Raw genomic sequence first — 18,180 nt, 5'->3', positions numbered from 1 at the left:
GACATATGCCTGTAATATTAAACCTGATTCCGATTCTAACATCCTTACTTGTAACATTTTATGAAATTGACGCCACGTTCTGACCATCTGAGAAGGAAAGCCAAAGAGGGGAATGAATGATGCATTAGAATTGCTGAGCTATTTAACGCTACGGACATACTTAGCTGATTGACGTATACGGACAATCTAAGCACTGAAAACAATGTCAAGCTTTCACCAAATAACTGATAGATTATGTGCAGGAGCGGGCACAGCCAAAGCAGACAGCTGCTGCTGGGTTAGTCTTATGAGATCCCGAGCTTAGAATACAAATAAAGGGGCGCAGTTATTCCCTGGCTGGTCAAGTCTGCTGGGAATAGAACCGTAACAAAACCTGTTTTAGGATTGTTCAATCTAACCGCAGTGTATTCTTCCAGACACCAGGGGGTGGAATACTAGGAATATTTCTGTATAATTAGCAACTTGCCCTGAAGATCAATAATCTCTGTTTACGACTAATGTAACCCACCAGCCTTGGATACAGCTAACAGATTTCTCATGCTGGCAGCTGTGGCTCAGTGGGTTACATTCGCACCTCTGAGAACAGCACGCAACTTCTAGGCTAACACTCCCTGTATGTAGACAGGGTGATGAGCTGTTGGACTGATGTCTTTTATGTGAGCTATTAAAATGATTTGCTGCCTGTCGTCTCAGGTGGACCCTTAAAAATCCCATTGCAATAATTTAAAGAAGAGCACGCTGGCCAATATTTATTCAGCCAATACTACCAAAGATCAGATTACCTGATCAACACTTTCTGTGGGATTTTGCTGTGACTAGGTTGACTGATTGATTTTCTGGTGATAGTGATAGTGATATTAACTGCTTTGTAAAAGCAGCTCATGTAAGGCACTATAACAATTTAAGTTTTTGAAACAAAAGTGACTCAAGGATAATGTGTTTTAAGGATTAATTAAAGATATTAGTAAGCGCACAAACTTTGCTTTACAGTATGTCTGTGCATGTTCAAAATTCAAAGTAAATTTATTATCAAAGTATGTGTATATCACTATATACTACCCAGAGATTCATTTGCTTGCAGGCATTCATAGTAGAACAAAGAAATACAGTAGAACCAGCGAAAAACTGCACTCACAGACTGACAACCGATGTGTAAAAGAAGCTAAACTGCAAATACAAAAAGAAGCAAATAAATAGATTTATAAGTAAATAAATAGATAGATAGATAGAGAGAGAGTGTGATAAATAAATAAATAGGAAGACAGACAAATAAACAAATAAATATATAAATAATACTGAGAACATGGGTTGCAAGGTCCTTGAAAGTGAGTCCAAAGGTTGTGGAAACAGCTCAATGTTGAGGTGAGTGAAGTCACCCATGTGGTTCAGGAGCCTGGTGGTTGTGGGTTAAGAACTGTTCCTGAAGCTGGTGCTGTGGGACCTCGGGCTCCTGTGCTTCCTTCCCAATGGCAGCAGTGAGAAGGGAGCACGGCCTGGATGGTGAAGATCCTTGATGATGGATGCCGCTTTCTTGTGGCAGCTTTCCTTGTAGATCTGCTCAGTGCTGGGGAGGACTGGGCTGCATCCACTACTTGTTATAGGCTTTTCCAATCATGGGCATTGGTGTTTCCATACCTAACTCAAGAAGAGCCAGGAACCATAGATTCAATGTACCTAAATAAAATAAAATTTCACTGGTCATAAGATTTATGGGTTGCACATAAATCTCCAATGATCTGATAAATGATACCACTCTAGTCCTTCCAGATGTAAGTATGGTTCACCTCAGTGAGGCAGGGCTTTGAAATCAGTAAACCCACACCAGGAGAAAACTTTAATGATTCCCCTTGTTGGGGAAGAAAATGTACTTAGTGTATTCCATCCACCAGAGGTGGTGTTAATCTGAGTTTTGTACAACTTTGTGAGAAAACACAAATTCTGAAGGTTTGATGGGAAACCGTTCAGTTTATGGCAGCTTCATTCTAGAACCAAGGTCACCCAAATCTCAGCAGTCTAGCATAAAGTTGGCACTTTTATTTGCCCATGCTGAGAGGTCAAACCATGGTTGACTTATTTACTGAATAATATCAGAGATGGACCTTCTATTTAATGCCTACAAGGCCAACCTGTACCTGCCACACTATGTATCCTGCAAAATAAGGGTTCATGGTGAGACCCTGGAAAATCAAGCTGCTTTCCCAATCCGGAGAATTCAATCACCTTTTAAAGAAAGTCATCACCACCTTCAATTTGTCACCACAGCTGAATGAAGAAAAGGGTACCTGATGTTCAAGCCTTCAAACCAAGCATTAACCTCAAGGTCTTTGGATAGCAGGGGCCTGCACTCTTATATTCTCTGAAACTTGGTGAACCAAGGTACTGGAATAATGCCACCGATGCGGCCTCTGCAAAGCTCTCCAAGTTCACTGGAAGAGGAAGCGATCAATGTCAGCATCCTCTCCCAGGCCTACGTCCCCAACACTGAGGCTGTAGTTAGTCAGCTTAGCTGGGCAAGATATAATATTCTACACATTTTGTTTATTAGTGTGTTATCTATCTATCTATCCATTTATTGATTTATTGTCATGAATAGCAATTTTTTGCAATATGATTTATGATTTATTTGGTGCCACAAAACAGCAAATTTCATGGCATATGTCAGTAATAATAAATCTGATTCTGCTGATTCTGCTTGCTAACTCAACAGCGGGCATTCAATTCTGAGCTTTCTTATGAGAGGAATTTGCCCCGTGAGCAGGGATGGGGATTCAAAAAGATGAGGAAAGTACCCTTGAAGAAGTGCCACGTCCCCCCAATGACTCCCGAGACTGTCCGGGCCATTGCAACGCAAACTGGAGACTCAGCACCTGGGCTGCGATTGAGAAACCTGGATGCATTCATCACGAACCCATGGAGGCTGCATAAATGGTGGAAGGAGCACACCACATCTGCCACCACCTGTCTTTCTGTGGACATGTTGGCAGTTCCAAGTCACTTGGTGAAGCGCCTTCAATAGTTCCAAAAGACTGAAGTAGGGTAAATACTGAAAGGCTTTTATTCACAGTAAAATACGACTTCCATGCTGAGTGTCTGCCCCCAGACTGAGGGGGAGGGGCAAGGCGAAATCACCCTTATTTAGGGGTCTGTGGGAGGAGTCACAGGGGCAGTCAGCAGAGGGGCATCTCTAGACAGTTAACCCAGTTGCAACATATATATGGTTTACCGCACTTGGAACGCACAAAATTGGAGGGAAGTAAATCATCCTTAATTGGATGGGACTGTCTAAGAAGGTAAGAATGAAAAAAATCAAAGGTGCTATTTGAAGAAAATCCTGGGGACTGCTCCCTGATGCTGAGACTGATTTAGCACTCAACCAATACCTCAAAGAGATAATTTGACCACTTGCACTTGGCTTTTTGTAGGGGTTTGCAGAGTCTGAATTGGCTGCTGTACATCCTACTTTACAATCTTCAGAAATACTTCACTGGCAGTAAAGGGTTCCACATAAATGTTTCTCCTTCCTGTTCTATTCATAGATGACTAGTTATTGCATACTATCTAGATATAGTAAGTTAAGTGCTCTACAGTTAGGATTTCCTTTGGATCTACTCCTGCTGGAATGCTGTAAACTCGAGTTTAACACAAAATAATGGCAATTTGGTGCTTTCCGATGGAATTTTGGTTGTACACCAAAGCAACACTGAAGTTTGCTGCCTGCAAAATCAAATCAAAGATTTTTTATACATATGCAAAGAATAATTTTGCTTCAAAATCCTTTATTACATATCTTTAAGATATTATCAATACATTTTCTTAAAATCGTTCTTTGTGCTTTTTCCAGTTTTTACCGTCATCTTATATGTTCCCATCTTGATTCTGTGAAATCTTTGAAATGTTAATTAAAAATTGTAATTTTAGCTCTCTGTCTTGAAGGCTGAATATTGTTCAATGTGATTGGTTGTTCAACCAGTTTGATGACAGTATTCTTGCTGGAATGCTGACAACTTGACACTAACTGATGTAAAAGAAATCCGTGCTGTGGATTAGCTAAATCTTCTGTGACAGCTTCATTTGAAGTCCAAAAAAAATGAGCATCTTCATTTCCTCATTGACCGCAAACTCCAAGCCATTATCGGTTCGGTCAATTTTGAAGATAGCTTTTCACATCCAAAAATTGATTCTCTCCTTTATTAAGCTTTCCCCAATCTATATGTTCAAATTTCTTCACAGTTTAAAAATCTTAATAGAGTAGTTACATTGGCTCTTCCCTAAGGATGAAGTCCAGTCTTTATCTAAATCTTTATCTAAGGCTTTGGTGAGACCACACCTGGAGTATTGTGTGCAGTTTTGGTCCCCTAATCTGAGGAAAGACATCCTTGCCATAGAGGGAGTACAAAGAAGGTTCACCAGATTGATTCCTGGGATGGCAGGACTTTCATATGATGAAAGACTGGATGAACTAGGCTTATACTCGTTGGAATTTAGAAGATTGAGGGGGGATCTTATTGAAACATATAAAATCCTAAAGGGATTGGACAGGCTAGATGCAGGAAGATTGTTCCCGATGTTGGGGAAGTCCAGAATGAGGGGTCACGGTTTAAGGATAAAGGGGAAGCCTTTTAGGACCGAGATTAGGAAAAACTTCTTCACACAGAGAGTGGTGAATCTGTGGAATTCTCTGCCACAGGAAACAGTTGAGGCCAGTTCATTGGCTATATTTAAGAGGGAGTTAGATATGGCCCTTGTGGCTAAAGGGATCAGGGGGTATGGAGGGAAGGCTGGTACATGGTTCTGAGTTGGATGATCAGCCATGATCATACTGAATGGCGGTGCAGCCTTGAAGGGCCGAATGGCCTACTCCTGTACCTATTTTCTATGTTTTCTATGTTTTCTATGCTATCCACTTCCTGGTGGTGAAGGCAAGTACTAACAGAGTAATGTATTACCTTATAATTCAAAGCCTTTAAAACCCGGGAATTAAAAAAATTTCAATGTATTTTGATCTATTATACATGATTATAATTAACTATTTAATTATCTAGCTGTCATTCTATTTTCCCATCTGTCATTGTAATTCTCCAACTAAATATTGATCTATTGATTTATCCTTTCATCTTTCAATACAATGATCAATTTCCATACTGTATCTGTCTACTAACTATCTGGCTATCTATAAATCTGTTCATCAATCTGGTAATTACTAATGATCTTTTAAAAAAATTTTTCAACTACCCTGTTAACTGCTTCTGCTTTATTCTTTCCATTCCTGCCTGAAAATAAATATTTATCCTATGTCAGCACAGCACTTTTCCAGTGTGATACCATTCTCATAGACTCCGCATCACTCTCTCCCAGTCTCAGTGTCTCTTTCCCAGAGTCAGTGCTCTCCCTCACTCTTGGTGTTACATCATTCTCCAGTGGTTATTCATCACTCTCCTGGTGTCAGCGTCACTCGTAGATTCAGTGTTAATCTCTCTCAGTGTCACAGCATTCTACCGTGCTGTGCTATCTCTCTCTATTTCCATGATACCACTGTCTCCCAATGTTAGAGACACTCTCTTTCACTCACTTTCAGTGCCAATATCAATCAGTGAGTATATTTACTGTCAGCAACCTGCTCCAACTTTCCTTGTTTAGCTTCACCCCACACAGTCACACGCACATCAACGGACAGAAATAAGGGGACCACATTGGAGAGTGAGAGGTATATTTCTAGAAACAGAAAGGGACCCTCGTGGAGCATGGGAGGCATGATAGTGAGGGTGGGAAAGAAAATGGATATGAAGGTGGATGATAGATAGAGTGATGTGAAGAAATAGTGAGATATAGTGGGTGAGAAAGACAAGAGAACAGTGGAGGGAGGGTGAGATGAAGGGCCTGAGATGAGGTAAAGAGGATTTCAATGTCATTTGGAAATAGTAAGCACACACAAAGGCATAAAATGGTAGACTTTAGAGAGCCATACAACATGGCAAACAGGCCCTTCAGCCCATCCTCTCCATATTGACCAAGATGTTTGAACTAATCTACTTGTCTGCGTTTGGTCCATGTCACTCTAGATCTTTTCATTTCATGTACCCGTTGAAAGGTTATTTTAAGCATCAAAATTGAACCTACTCTACAGCTTCCTCTGACAACTCATTCCATTTACCCCATGTGGAAGTGTTGCTCGTCAGGTCCCTTTTAAATCTTTCCTCTCTTGCTTTAAACCTATGCCCACTACATACCATGGTCTGTACCTATTGGCTCTGTGGTGAAAAAGGCACAACAGCGCCTCTTTCACCTCAGACGGTTGAAGAAGTTTGGTATGGCCCCCCCAAGTTCTATGAACTTTCTATAGGGGCATGACTGAGAGCATCCTAACTGACTGCATCACTGCCGGGCATGGGAACTGTACTTCCCTCAATCGCAGGACTCTGCAGAGAGTGGTACGGACAGCCCAGCGCATCTGTAGATGTGAACTTCCCATAATTCAGGACATTTACAAAGACAGGTGTGTAAAAAGGGCCTGAACAATCATCGGGGACCTGAGTCACCCCAACCACAATCTATTCCAGCTGCTACCATCTGGGAAATGGCACCGTGGCATAAAAGCCAGGACCAACAGGACAGCTTCTTCCACCAGGCCATCAGACTGATTTATTCATGCTGTTATATGTTGTATTGACTGTCCTGTTGAACACACTATTTATTATAAATTATTATAAATTGCACATTATAATAAATTACAATAAATTGCACATTACTCATTTAGACGGAGGCATAACGTAAAGATTTTCACACCTCATGTATATGAGGGGTGTAAGTAAAAAAGTCAATTCAATTCAATTCAACTCTTGTTTTAGACTCCTCTGCCCTGGGAAAAGAATTATGACCATCCACCTTATGATTGCCTCTGCGACCAAGTACTCTGGAGGTACAGGAATATCAGGACTAGGAGAGCCAGACTGGGTAACAGCTTCTTTCCTCAGGCTGTGAGACTAATGAATACCCTGCCACCAACAAGGCCTCGTCGCTGTTTACTGTTCATTGTTTATCTGTGTTGTGCACTACATGCTCTTTGAATTATATTTTAATAACTTATTTGTGGTAATATTTAGTTTTATGTGCTGTTTATGTGTATGTTTTGTAGTGCACTGTGGTCCATAAGACCATAAGATATAGGAGTTGTTTCTTTAGGGGTTTTTTTTTGCTTATTTTAAGTTAATTATGCAATAGACATGTAAATATACACATACTTGCTGTAATTCAGTCTTGTCTCTATATTTATTTATCATGTATTTCATTGTACCGCTGCCGTAAAGTTAACGGATTTCACAGCATATGCCGGTGATATTAAACCTGATTCTGATTCTGATTCCGATTCAAAATCAGGCCATTTGGCCCATCGAGTCTGCTCCACCATTTCATCATGGCTGATCCATTTCCCTCTCAGCTCCAGTCTCCTGCCTTCTTCCCATAACCCTTCATGCCCTGACTAATCAGGAATCTATCAACCACTGCATTAAATATACCTTGGACTCCACAGCTACCCACGGCAACAAATTTCACAGATTCATCATTCTCTGGCTAAAGAAATTCCTCTTCATCTCCGTTCTAAATGGATGTCCTTCTATTCTGAGGCTGTGCCCTTTGGTTCTAGATTACTCCACCACAGGAAACATCTAGAGGAACATTGTTTCATTTGATTGTGTGTGCATATATACACAGTCAGATGACAGTAAACTTGAACTTGAAAGATATGCTAGCGGGCAGGGCAACTGACCACTCCAGTTGCCTCTCATATGCGGATAAGTGGTGGAATCTGGCTGGGGGAGCTGAAAGAAATGATAGGAGACAGGGCTACAGGGAAATTTAGTGGGGAAAAGAATTGCTCTGTGAGCTCTGGAATCAATGGGCCGAATGGCTTCCTTCTCTGTCATAAAAAATATGGGATGTTGCAACATGAGTCGAAGGGGAGAGTTGCTTTATTTTTGACTTGGCCGGGAACTCACTCAGGTCCCAGCTGCTACCATTCAACCTGCACCTCATAAAGGGCATTGACTTACTAACCTCATTGTTGGATTGGAATCAGCTTCTCCCTTCCGTACAGGACTGCGATCAGCTGTCGGACTGTACAGGGCAATTGGACTGTTGCAAATAGCCTGAAGTCCAAACGCCTCCCACTGCTGGTAATATAATCCCATTCACAGCCTTCCCTGGCTCAGAGGGAAGGAAATAGAAACAGGCCACAAATCTGATCTGGACTAAACCCAGTCCGTGATGGCCAAGGACTATTGTTAATGTAATACTGGAGAGAACTTGGGAGAGAAGGCTCATGGTGGGGGGTGGGGGGGGACGGTGACAGAAAGGGTGAGAATTGTAAAGCAGTCAGAGAGCAAAGGAGGTGGCTTGACTGACAATGTGAATGGTGGAGCCCTGGACAGTATTGAAGAACAGAGGACAGAAGGACCTTGGGATAAAGCTGCATTTTATCCATGTTCTAGAGGATGCATCCTATCTGGATGCGTTACAGCTTGGGATAGGAACTGCTCTGCATGTGACTGCACAGAACTGTAGAGATGTGGACACAGCTCAGCACATCACAGAAAGCAGCCTCCCCTCCATAAACTCTGTCTACATTTACACTGCTTTCATTAGCAGTCAGCGTAATCAAAGACACACACACACACACACACACACACAAAACGCCGGAGGGGCTCAGCAGGTCAGGCAGCATCTGTGGAAAACAATGAACAGTCGGCGTTTTTGGCCGAGGCCCTTCTTCAGGACTGAGAAGGAAGGGGGAAGACACCAGATTAAAAAGGTGAGGGGGAAGAGGGGAAAGAGGCTAGCTGGAAGGTGATAGTGGAAACCAGGGGGTAGGAGAGGTGAAGAGCTGGAGAAGGAAGTATCTGATAGGAGAGGAGAGTGGACCATAGGAGAATGGGAAGGAGGTGAGGACCCAGCGGGAAGTAGTAGGCAGGTGAGAAGAAGTAGAAGGTCAGAGTGGGGAATAACCGGGGGGGGGGGGTGGGTGGATTCTGGATATTCTTCTTCCTCCTCCTCCCACTAGGCAAAGATACAAATGCCTGAAAGCATGTACCACCAAGCTCAAGAACAGCTTCTACCACACTGTTCTAAGATGATTGAATGTTTCCCTAGTACAATAAGATGGACACTTGCTCTTATAATCTACCTGGTTATGATCTTGCTCCATACTGTCTACCTGCACTGCACTTTCCCTACACTGTAGCTCTCTATTCTGCACTCTTCTTGTTGTTTATCTTGTACTACTTCGATATGGGTGGCAGGACGGAGACATGTCGCTACCAAAGGAGGGGTAAGGTGCTCCTTCCCTCCACCAGCCTGCAGGTTACCCTTGGGCAAGGTGTAGTACCTGCTTAGCCCCCCGATCAGGGTCACGTGAAGCCAAGGGAGCGGGTGGTGGATGGTCGTAGGAGCAGCTGGTCCCAGCAAACTACTGACGCCAGGCAGACAATCTCTGAAGAGTATTGATAATGGCCGGGTCACCTGTCTTGTAAAGACACTGGCCAGAAGAAGGCAATGGCAAACTAGCTCTGTAGAAAAAATAGTCAGGAGCAATCATGGTCTTAAGACCATGATCGCCCATTTCATTTGACACAGCACATGATGTTGATGAGGACTACGTCAATGCACTGATGTAATGAATTGATCTGTATTGATGGCATGCCAGTCAGGGTTTTCACTGAACTTTGTTGCATGTGGCAATAATTAACAGATTTGCTAATTTACCAATTTTCATACCTTACTGAAAGTGGAGGCAGGGCGATGAAGTACCCTGGCCTTAATCAGTCAGAACCCTGAGTACATGAGCTGGGACGTCATGTTGCAACTGTAAAATTCATTGGTAACTGCACAACCGTGTTTAGTTCTGGTCACCCTGCGCTAGGAAGGATGTCATTTATTTGGAATGAGTGCAGAAAAAAATTCATAAGGATGTTATCAGGACTGGAGGGCTTGAACTTTTAGGAGGGGCTGAAAGACAGAGAGATTTTTCTACAGAGCTGAGGATGCTGAGGGGTGAGAGGTATATAAAATCATGAGGGGTATAGATAAGGTGGATTATCTCAGTCATTCTCTCAGGGAAAGGGAATCTAAAACCAAAGCATATGTATTGAAGGTGAGAGGGAAAGATTTAAAAGGGAACTTTTCACACAGAGGACAGTGGAACTGGCTGTCAGAGGATTCTGAAGAGGAGGATACAATTCTTCTTCTTCTTAAACCTATCACACCTACTGGGGCATAGGGCCGCTGACTGTAGCTCACCCAGAGTCCTCTGTCCTGGGATAGTCTTTCAAGTAGTCCCCTGGTGTAGCCCATCTTCTCATCTTTGAAGCCAAGATCCTTCCACTCACGTGGATGAGGTATTTGGAGCTTCTGTTGGCAGTTCTGTACCTCTGGTTTTTTTTTCTTTTAAGGGATGATGGTGCTAGTCCCATGCTCAACCTTCCTCCATTTGCAGCTGGGCTTGGGACCATCCATGGCGGATGTTGCGGGTACAATTGCAGTGAATAAAAGACATCGAGACAGAAAATGTTAGGAGGGATGTGAACCAAACACAGGCAAGTGGAACTAGCTCAGCAAGGCACCTTGGTCTGCATGGATGAGGAACCAAGAGGCCCGTTTTCCATGCTGGTACAAGCAGTGGACAGGCAGGGTAAGAGAGAGTGAGAAAAAGTTACACTGGCCGAGAATCCATCAACAATTTGATACAAAATTCTCATTCTTATTTTCAAATCCTGAGTTTGAGTGCTGAGCTCCTCCAGCATTTTGTATGGTTTACTCTGGATTTCTAGCACCTGCAGAATCTCCTGTGTTTCATATCCTTCAGTGCCGTTGCCTTCCAAGTTTATACATCCCCATCTTTCAAGGTCTCAAAATTTGTCCATTTGGACCTACCACATCCAGTTGGTCCCACCATTATCATCTGCGTCTTTGACAACACTAAGGTCTGGAATTCCCTTCCTAAACCTCTCTCATCTCGACTGTTGGTCCTCAGAACCATCTTTTTGCCAAGTTTAGGGTCACTTATCATCCTAGCACCTTCAAATGGGCCGTGCATCAGACTTAATTCTGATCCTGTGGAGCACCATGGCTAATGCTGAAGGAGTTATATAAGCCGGTTATTTCTGTAGACCATACACAGAGGGAAATGTTAACATTATTTAAGTATCTATAACATGAGGAGTTTTGGATTATGACATTGATGGATCTGGATAAATCAGGATTTAAACAATCAAATTAATTCTAATTCAAAGTATTTTCCAGACCTGATTTAAACTGAAAGCATATAATCATGGAATGCCCCAGTGAAGGGTTTTGGTCCAAAAGGTTGACTGTTTATTCCCTTCCATACATGTTGTATGAATTGCACAGTTCCTCTGGCATTGTGTGTGTGTTGCTAATAATGGAATTCATCCTTGTGAAGAACTCCTGTTTTTTAGCAGGATAGAAAAGTAAAAAAAAACAAAATTGTGCATCTTCAGTGGAAGTCGTCACCCTGACACAGCGATGTCAAGAAAATAACCTCTCCCTCAATGTCGCAAGATCAAAGGAGCTGGTTGTGGACTACAAGAGGAACAGAGGCAGGCTTACCCCTATTGTTATCAATGGATCTCTAGGGTTGAAAGGGTGAACAGCTTTAAGTTCCCCAGCATACACATTACAGAGGACCTCACATAATCTATACATACCAGCTGTGTGGTGAAACAAGCACAACAGCGCCTTTTTCGCTTCAGAAGGTTGAAGAAGTTTGGCCTGAGTCCCCCAGATCCTAAGAGCTTTCTATAGGGGTACAATTGAGAGCATCCTGACTGGCTGCACCACTGCCTGGTATGGGAACTGTACCTCCCTTAATCACAGGACTCTGCAGAGAGTGGTGCAGACAGCCCAGCGCATCTGTAGTTGTGAACTTCCCATGATTCAGGACATTTACAGAGACAGGTGCATAAAAGGGGCCAGAAGGATCACTGGGGACCTGAGTCACCCCAACCACAAACTGTTCCAGCTGCTACCATGCAGGAAATTGTGCCGCAGCATAAAGCCAGGACCAACAGGCTCTGGGGCAGCTTCTTCCATCAGGCCATCAGACTGATTAATTCACGCTGATACAATTGTATTTCTATGCTATATTGACTGTTCTGTTGTACATACTATTTATTACAAATTACTATGAATTACACATTGCACATTCAGATGGAGATGTTATGTAAAGACTTTTACTCCTCATGTATGTGAAGAATATAAGAAAAAAAGTCAATTCAATTCATGTCTTCAATCCGATTTTAGACCCAATTATGAAATCACCTTCTTTGATATCAAACAATTGTTCCTTCTCTACTGCACCACGCATCAACATGATACAAATAGCAGCTTGCTCACAGATGTCAACAGATAAAGTTAGTTAATAAGAATTTCTTGCTCAACATCTTGGCTTGTAAGTGGGACATTCCTGACTTAGCACAGTGTTTATAGTTTATACATTAGAACCATTTGAGCTGCTGGAAGCTTATAGTGACCCATCTTTACCCAGTTTTAGTCAAGATTCAACAAAATGTTTATGTTAATCTAAGCCTTGCAAACTTTCAGTGTATTTAGTCAAAGAATTTGTAGCAGAATAACCACTTTTTTTGGTTTGTTGGAGGACCCAGATTAACTCTACAAATCCTAAATTCAACAGGAACTTCAAAACGTGGGAACAAGTCCTTGTCAGGCATTGAAAACCTTAAGCTTTATAATGAGGCTTCCTGAAGCCAAAGAACAGAGGCTGAAGGGATGATTAGAAACTTCTAGAAGACAGGTGAACATTGAAAGATCAGGGGACTTGAGGTGCATGTATTGCCATAGGCTGCCGCAGACCCATATAGTCAAGACAATCTAGGAGAGGAAGAGAGGGGAAGAGGAAGGAAGGAAGGGATGTAGGAAGAAAGGATGGAGGAAGGGAAAGAGATAGAGTGGAAGAAAGGAATGATCGGAGGAAAGGAAGGAGAGAGAGCAAAGGAAGAAAGATGAGGAAGAGTAGAAGAAGAGAAAAAAGGAAGGAAGGAAAGAGGAAAGGAGCAAAGAAGAAGTTTCTTGTGGTGCTATTCATAGCTTTAGTATATCCCTATGGTTTCAGTACAATTAAGTACCCTTGAAATGTCACTATGGTAACATTGGAAGTGCAATTTGCACACATCAATGTACTATAAACAGTAAAGTGAATATCCAGATAATCTGCATTTGTTAATGTCAGTTGCGGGAATTGGTTTACTCTTGGCAACAGGGTGAACTTGCCTGCTGTCCTTGAAACTGAGCTAAGTGAGTTTCAACATCTCATCCAAAAGATGGCACATGTGACAGTGAGGCCCTGAATTCTGATGCCAATGTACTGTATGCCAATGTCCATGTAGACAATTCCCAGCATTCTGTCCTGCCCAATATTCTTGGTCGCCTCCACAAAAACTCAATAACATTTGTGACATATGATCTCCCGCAAGAAAAACCATACTGACCATCTCTAATCAGTCCTTTCTTTTCCAAATGCAAATAAATTCCATTTCCAAATGGAAATAAGCAGACTAGATAACTACAATACACCTTTTACTGGCCCTCCAAAGAAACCCGTTGACCAATTTCAGCTAATTTAAAACATTGCTGCTGGATTTTTAACTAAAACCAGGACGAGGAAGCATATCAACCGCACCTTAGCTGCTCTGTCCTGCTTGGTGGCACAATAATATCAGCACCGGACTCCGGAGCGAAGGTTCCCGAGTTCGAATCCAAGTCGAGTTGACCGTCGAGCTAGCAACACGGCCTCGTAGAAACAAGAATAGCTTGCTACGGAAACACTGCGAAAAGACAGTGCCCCGATAACTCCACTGCCGAGTTAAGGGCTACTCTTCTTCTTCTTCTTCTTCTTCTATCTGCTCTACATTGGCTTCCTGTATCATTTAGAATTGATTTTAGAGTTGTTTTACTTGTTTTTAAAGCCCTTCCTGGAACTAGAGTACATCACGTAATAGCTTTCATTTTATAATCCTGTTCGAGCTCTCAGGTCTTCATCCGCCAGTCTCTTAAACTTAAACAATGTCCATCAAAAGATAATTGGCAGGTCAGCTTTTTTGAACTGCATTCCTGAACTGTGGAATCCAATACCTAAAACTATAAGGGATGTAGACTCAGTTGACCCTTTTAAACACCAGCACAAAACCTTTTCATTTAACCTTGCTTTTAACTAACATCTTTTTGTCTTTTATAATCATGTTTATTTTAATTTTTATTTTATAATACTTTTATCTTTAATTTATTTTCATATTTACACCTTATCCCATTGTAAAGCACTTTGAACTGTATCATCCGTATGGAAAGTGCTCTATAAATAAGATATTATTATTAATATCAGTGAGTTTCCTGAGATCCAAGTGTACATTAAAACTCTTGCTCCTGTGCAGAACTTCATCTGGTACCCTGTCTGTGTTTTAAGTAGTGGAAATGTAACACCTTAGGCAATTGGCTGAGCCATGGGTCCATTGTTCACTCCCTGAATGTTGTGGGTTGACCTACAGCTGTTTAGCTTGGGGGTAGGATGGCACACACAGCAGACATGAAAGGCTTCCCTTCCATTCAGGGTAAGCTGAAGCATGATTTGCCAGTTCATTTAAAGAGGAACTTTAGAGGTATCCTAGTTAACATTCCTTCCTCATCCACCATCTCTGAAGGTCTTGTTATTCCTTAATTTTTAGAAATTTGCCCTGTACAAATTAGCTGTCATGCTTCCTACGATACAACAGTGAATATATGCCAGAATTATTTCACTAAGTGTGAAGAAATTTGAAATACAAGAACATCAATTGGATGTCACCAACAAAGCTACTTTCTCCAAAGATTTGTGCAGCAATGGCAGTACTAGCTCAGGTTTGACAGTGCTGTTGCTTCTCAGCAGATTCCTTCAGATGTGTGGACTTCTTGCCTGGTCCAATAGAGAACATTGAGAACTCTGAGAAGAGTGTGAGACAAAGCAGCAGAGGTCTAAGAGTGGGATTATCAACCAATGCAGGGAGGTCATGATAGAAGTGAATACTTAGACCAGCATGGGAGAACTCTGTTCAGCACAGGGAAAACCTTCTAACCATTGAGCATATTTACAAGGAGCACTGCTACAAGAAAGCAGCATCCATTATCAAGGACCCCCACCATCCAGGCCGTGCTCTCTACTTGCTGCTGCCATGGGGAGTGAGGTGTAGGAGTGTTAAGTCGCACAGCACTAGTTTCAGGAACAGTTATTACCAATCAACCATCAGGATCCCGAAACAGTGTGGATAACTTCACTCATGCGAACTCTGAACTGATTCCACGACCTACTGACTCACTTTCAAGAACACTACAATTCAAGCTCTCAATATTATTTATATATATATTTGTTTGTTTATCTGGCTGTCTGTTAGTTTATTTATTTGTTTACCTTTTTTTTTGTATTTGCGGTGTCTTTTGCATGTTGGTTGTTTGCCAGTCTTTCTGTGCTCACTGATTCATTGATTCTATTGTATTTCTTTGTTCTACTGTGACTATCTGCAATAAAATGACTCTCAGGGAAGTATATGGTGACATATACACACTTTGATAGTAAGGTCACCTGGATCTTTGAATTTCCTTTGGAACAAATAGGCTGAGGGGAAATATAATTGAGGTGTATAAAATTATAACTGACTTTGACAAGGTGAACCAGAAAGGCCTAATCCCATTAGCAGAAAAGTTAGAAATAGCTGGAAGGACTAAAGAAGAGTTATAGATTTTGTTTCACCTACTGTATGAGTAGACAGGGGTCTGGAACTCAAACGGGCTGAACAGAAATTGCAGGCAGAAACCCTCATCATGTTTAAAAATATATCTGACTGAGCACTTGAAGTCCCATAACTCACCCACCCATGGAGCGGGAGCAGGGAAGTCCAATCAATCTAACGAGCTCTTTTGTTGGCACGGACACCAGAGGCCATTTGGTTCCCTCCCACGTTGTAAATTTCCATATATGTTTCTCACATTAAAGTAAAATTGGATGCATCCCATGTGCAAAACAACAAACCTTTTTTTTTTGTAAGTAGAAAATTAATTTAGCAACCAGAATAATAGTGCCTTGACTTCAACTTTTTAAATAATGTTCACACACAGTAAAACAATGTGGTTTGTCTGAATTAAATGGAGTGAGTGAGAGGAGGCGATACCGCTGGGAGGTATGATAATAACACCAAGACTGCGCATAGAAAATAATATCAATAAATTGATGAGAACACTCTCAAACTAGATAATAACATTAAACTCCAGTAGAAGATAGAATAGTACACCTGCTCGTTAATGCAAGTATCTAATCAGCCAATCACGTGGCAGCAACTCAATGCATAAAAGCATGCAGACATGGTCAAGAGGTTCAGCTGTTGTTCAGACCAAACATCAGAATGGGGTGGAAATGTGATCTAAGTGAGTTTGACTGTGCCAGCTGGGGTAGTTTGAGTATCTCAGAAACTGCTGATCTCCTGGGATTTTCAAGCATCATAGTCTCCAGAGTTTACGGAGAATGATACGAGAAACAAAAGCAAACATCCAGTGAGTGGCTGTTCTGTGGGTGAAAATGCCTTGTTTGTGAGAGAGGTCAGAGGAAAATGGCCAGACTGGTTCAATCAGACAGGAAGCAGTGGTGTGCAGAAGAGCATCACTGAGTGCACAACACATTGAACCTTGAAGTGGATGGGCTGGAGCAACAGCAGACCAAGGACATATACTTGGTGGCCACTTTATTAGGTACAGGAGATACCTAATAAAGTGGCTACTGAGTGAATGCATTCAGTTTAGTGAAAACACAGCTGAAAACTCTACGCTAGCATAGCTTAGGAGCACAGAAGGAATTCCAGAGCACTGTTTTGGTATTAGTCTTTGATGCTCCAGCTGATACAGAGACTGAGATATTATAACGGCTGTACTTTCCTTGTCGGAGTTGTGAGTGCAGCTCCCTCTCTTTACTTCAAAGGAACAGGGTGGGGGTGAGGGAAGTTTGGCGGGGGCTAGCATCAGTCCGAGCCCGTGAGGAGGCTCTGCATGCCAGTGGCCTGCACCCCTATCCTGCGACCGCGCTGACCTTCACCTTGGGCCTCTGCCGCCTCAGGTACTCACCGTGCTTCCGGCCCCAGGTTGGCGTCCGCACAGGGTCGACGTGTCATCACCCGGCCGGGGGAGGAGCTGCCCCGGAACACATGACTGGACTGATTCACGCTAATCGTCACAAATCCGCCAGCATTAATCATAAACACAACTGAAGGGCCAGAGACAATGCCGCGCCATAAAAATAACTCCAGTCCCATCGGCTGAAAATAATTAGATTCCTGTTTCTGCTTTTATTCCACATGCCCACCTACTCAATCCCATCACTGAGTCCCAACAATCGCCCCTACCAGCTTAGTTTGCGGTGAGTGTGATGATAAAGGATAACAAAAAAAAAACAACTGCTGGCCTGAAAACTAACCCAACTGTTGAACCCTTCCCGAGAACAAAGCTTGCAGTCCGGCCTCCAGCTATTCATTATGTCTGTCACCAGAGCCCTGTGAGCACATTGTATACTTACAGTAGGCACTACCGACTCCCTGGGATGCTGCTGGTAACTGGATTATGGATATCCATGTAATACCAATTTGAAACACAATGATGGCTTACGGGTTGACAGATTCCGACAGCAGCCAAGCAGCCAGGCATTTCAGCAGAAGTATGGCAGAGTTCAAAAGCTCTCACAATGTTCAGATGTCCAGTGGTCGGCCGCCAGGAAGTGGTGTCCTGTCGATTGCAAAATGCCATGCATTGCTGGATGTTCATTCTTGCAAAAGCAAGCTGGCCGTCAGTTCCGTGAATTCACTGCATTTGCACATTAATTGCCCATTAATCTCGTCAGTCTGGTGTTCAGCAGCACAACATTTCAAAGAGGAGATTGTTCCTGCAATGCCACTTAATCCATCTGCCCAGGAAAGGGAAAATTTGGAGTAGTTTCAAGGTAAATTGTTTCAGCAAGTTTAAAAACTTTAAACTATGAATAAATCTAATTTTTCCTATCATTTTACCTCTGTGGCTTAACCAAACCTTAGAACATAGAACAGAACATTGAAAACTGTAGTCCAGAACAGGCCCTTTGCCCTCTAT

General features: G+C 42.4%; 1 protein-coding gene across 1 annotated transcript in view; it reads right to left on the bottom strand.

The window, feature by feature from the left end:
- wnt2bb (wingless-type MMTV integration site family, member 2Bb) overlaps window positions 1-17,720 on the bottom strand; it is a 90,955-nt gene extending 73,235 nt beyond the window's left edge. Inside the window, exon 1 of the mRNA XM_063065407.1 lies at window positions 17,615-17,720. The gene's annotated coding sequence lies outside the window, so the exon portion shown is untranslated. The remainder of the gene's footprint in view (window positions 1-17,614) is intronic.
- Between the last annotated feature and the right edge of the window lie 460 nt (window positions 17,721-18,180).

This window comes from Mobula hypostoma, chromosome 13 (assembly GCF_963921235.1).
Source record: "Mobula hypostoma chromosome 13, sMobHyp1.1, whole genome shotgun sequence".
Taxonomy (NCBI): domain Eukaryota; kingdom Metazoa; phylum Chordata; class Chondrichthyes; order Myliobatiformes; family Myliobatidae; genus Mobula; species Mobula hypostoma.
Note: the sequence above shows the minus strand (reverse complement) of the source record. Positions and strands in the feature narration are given on the sequence as shown.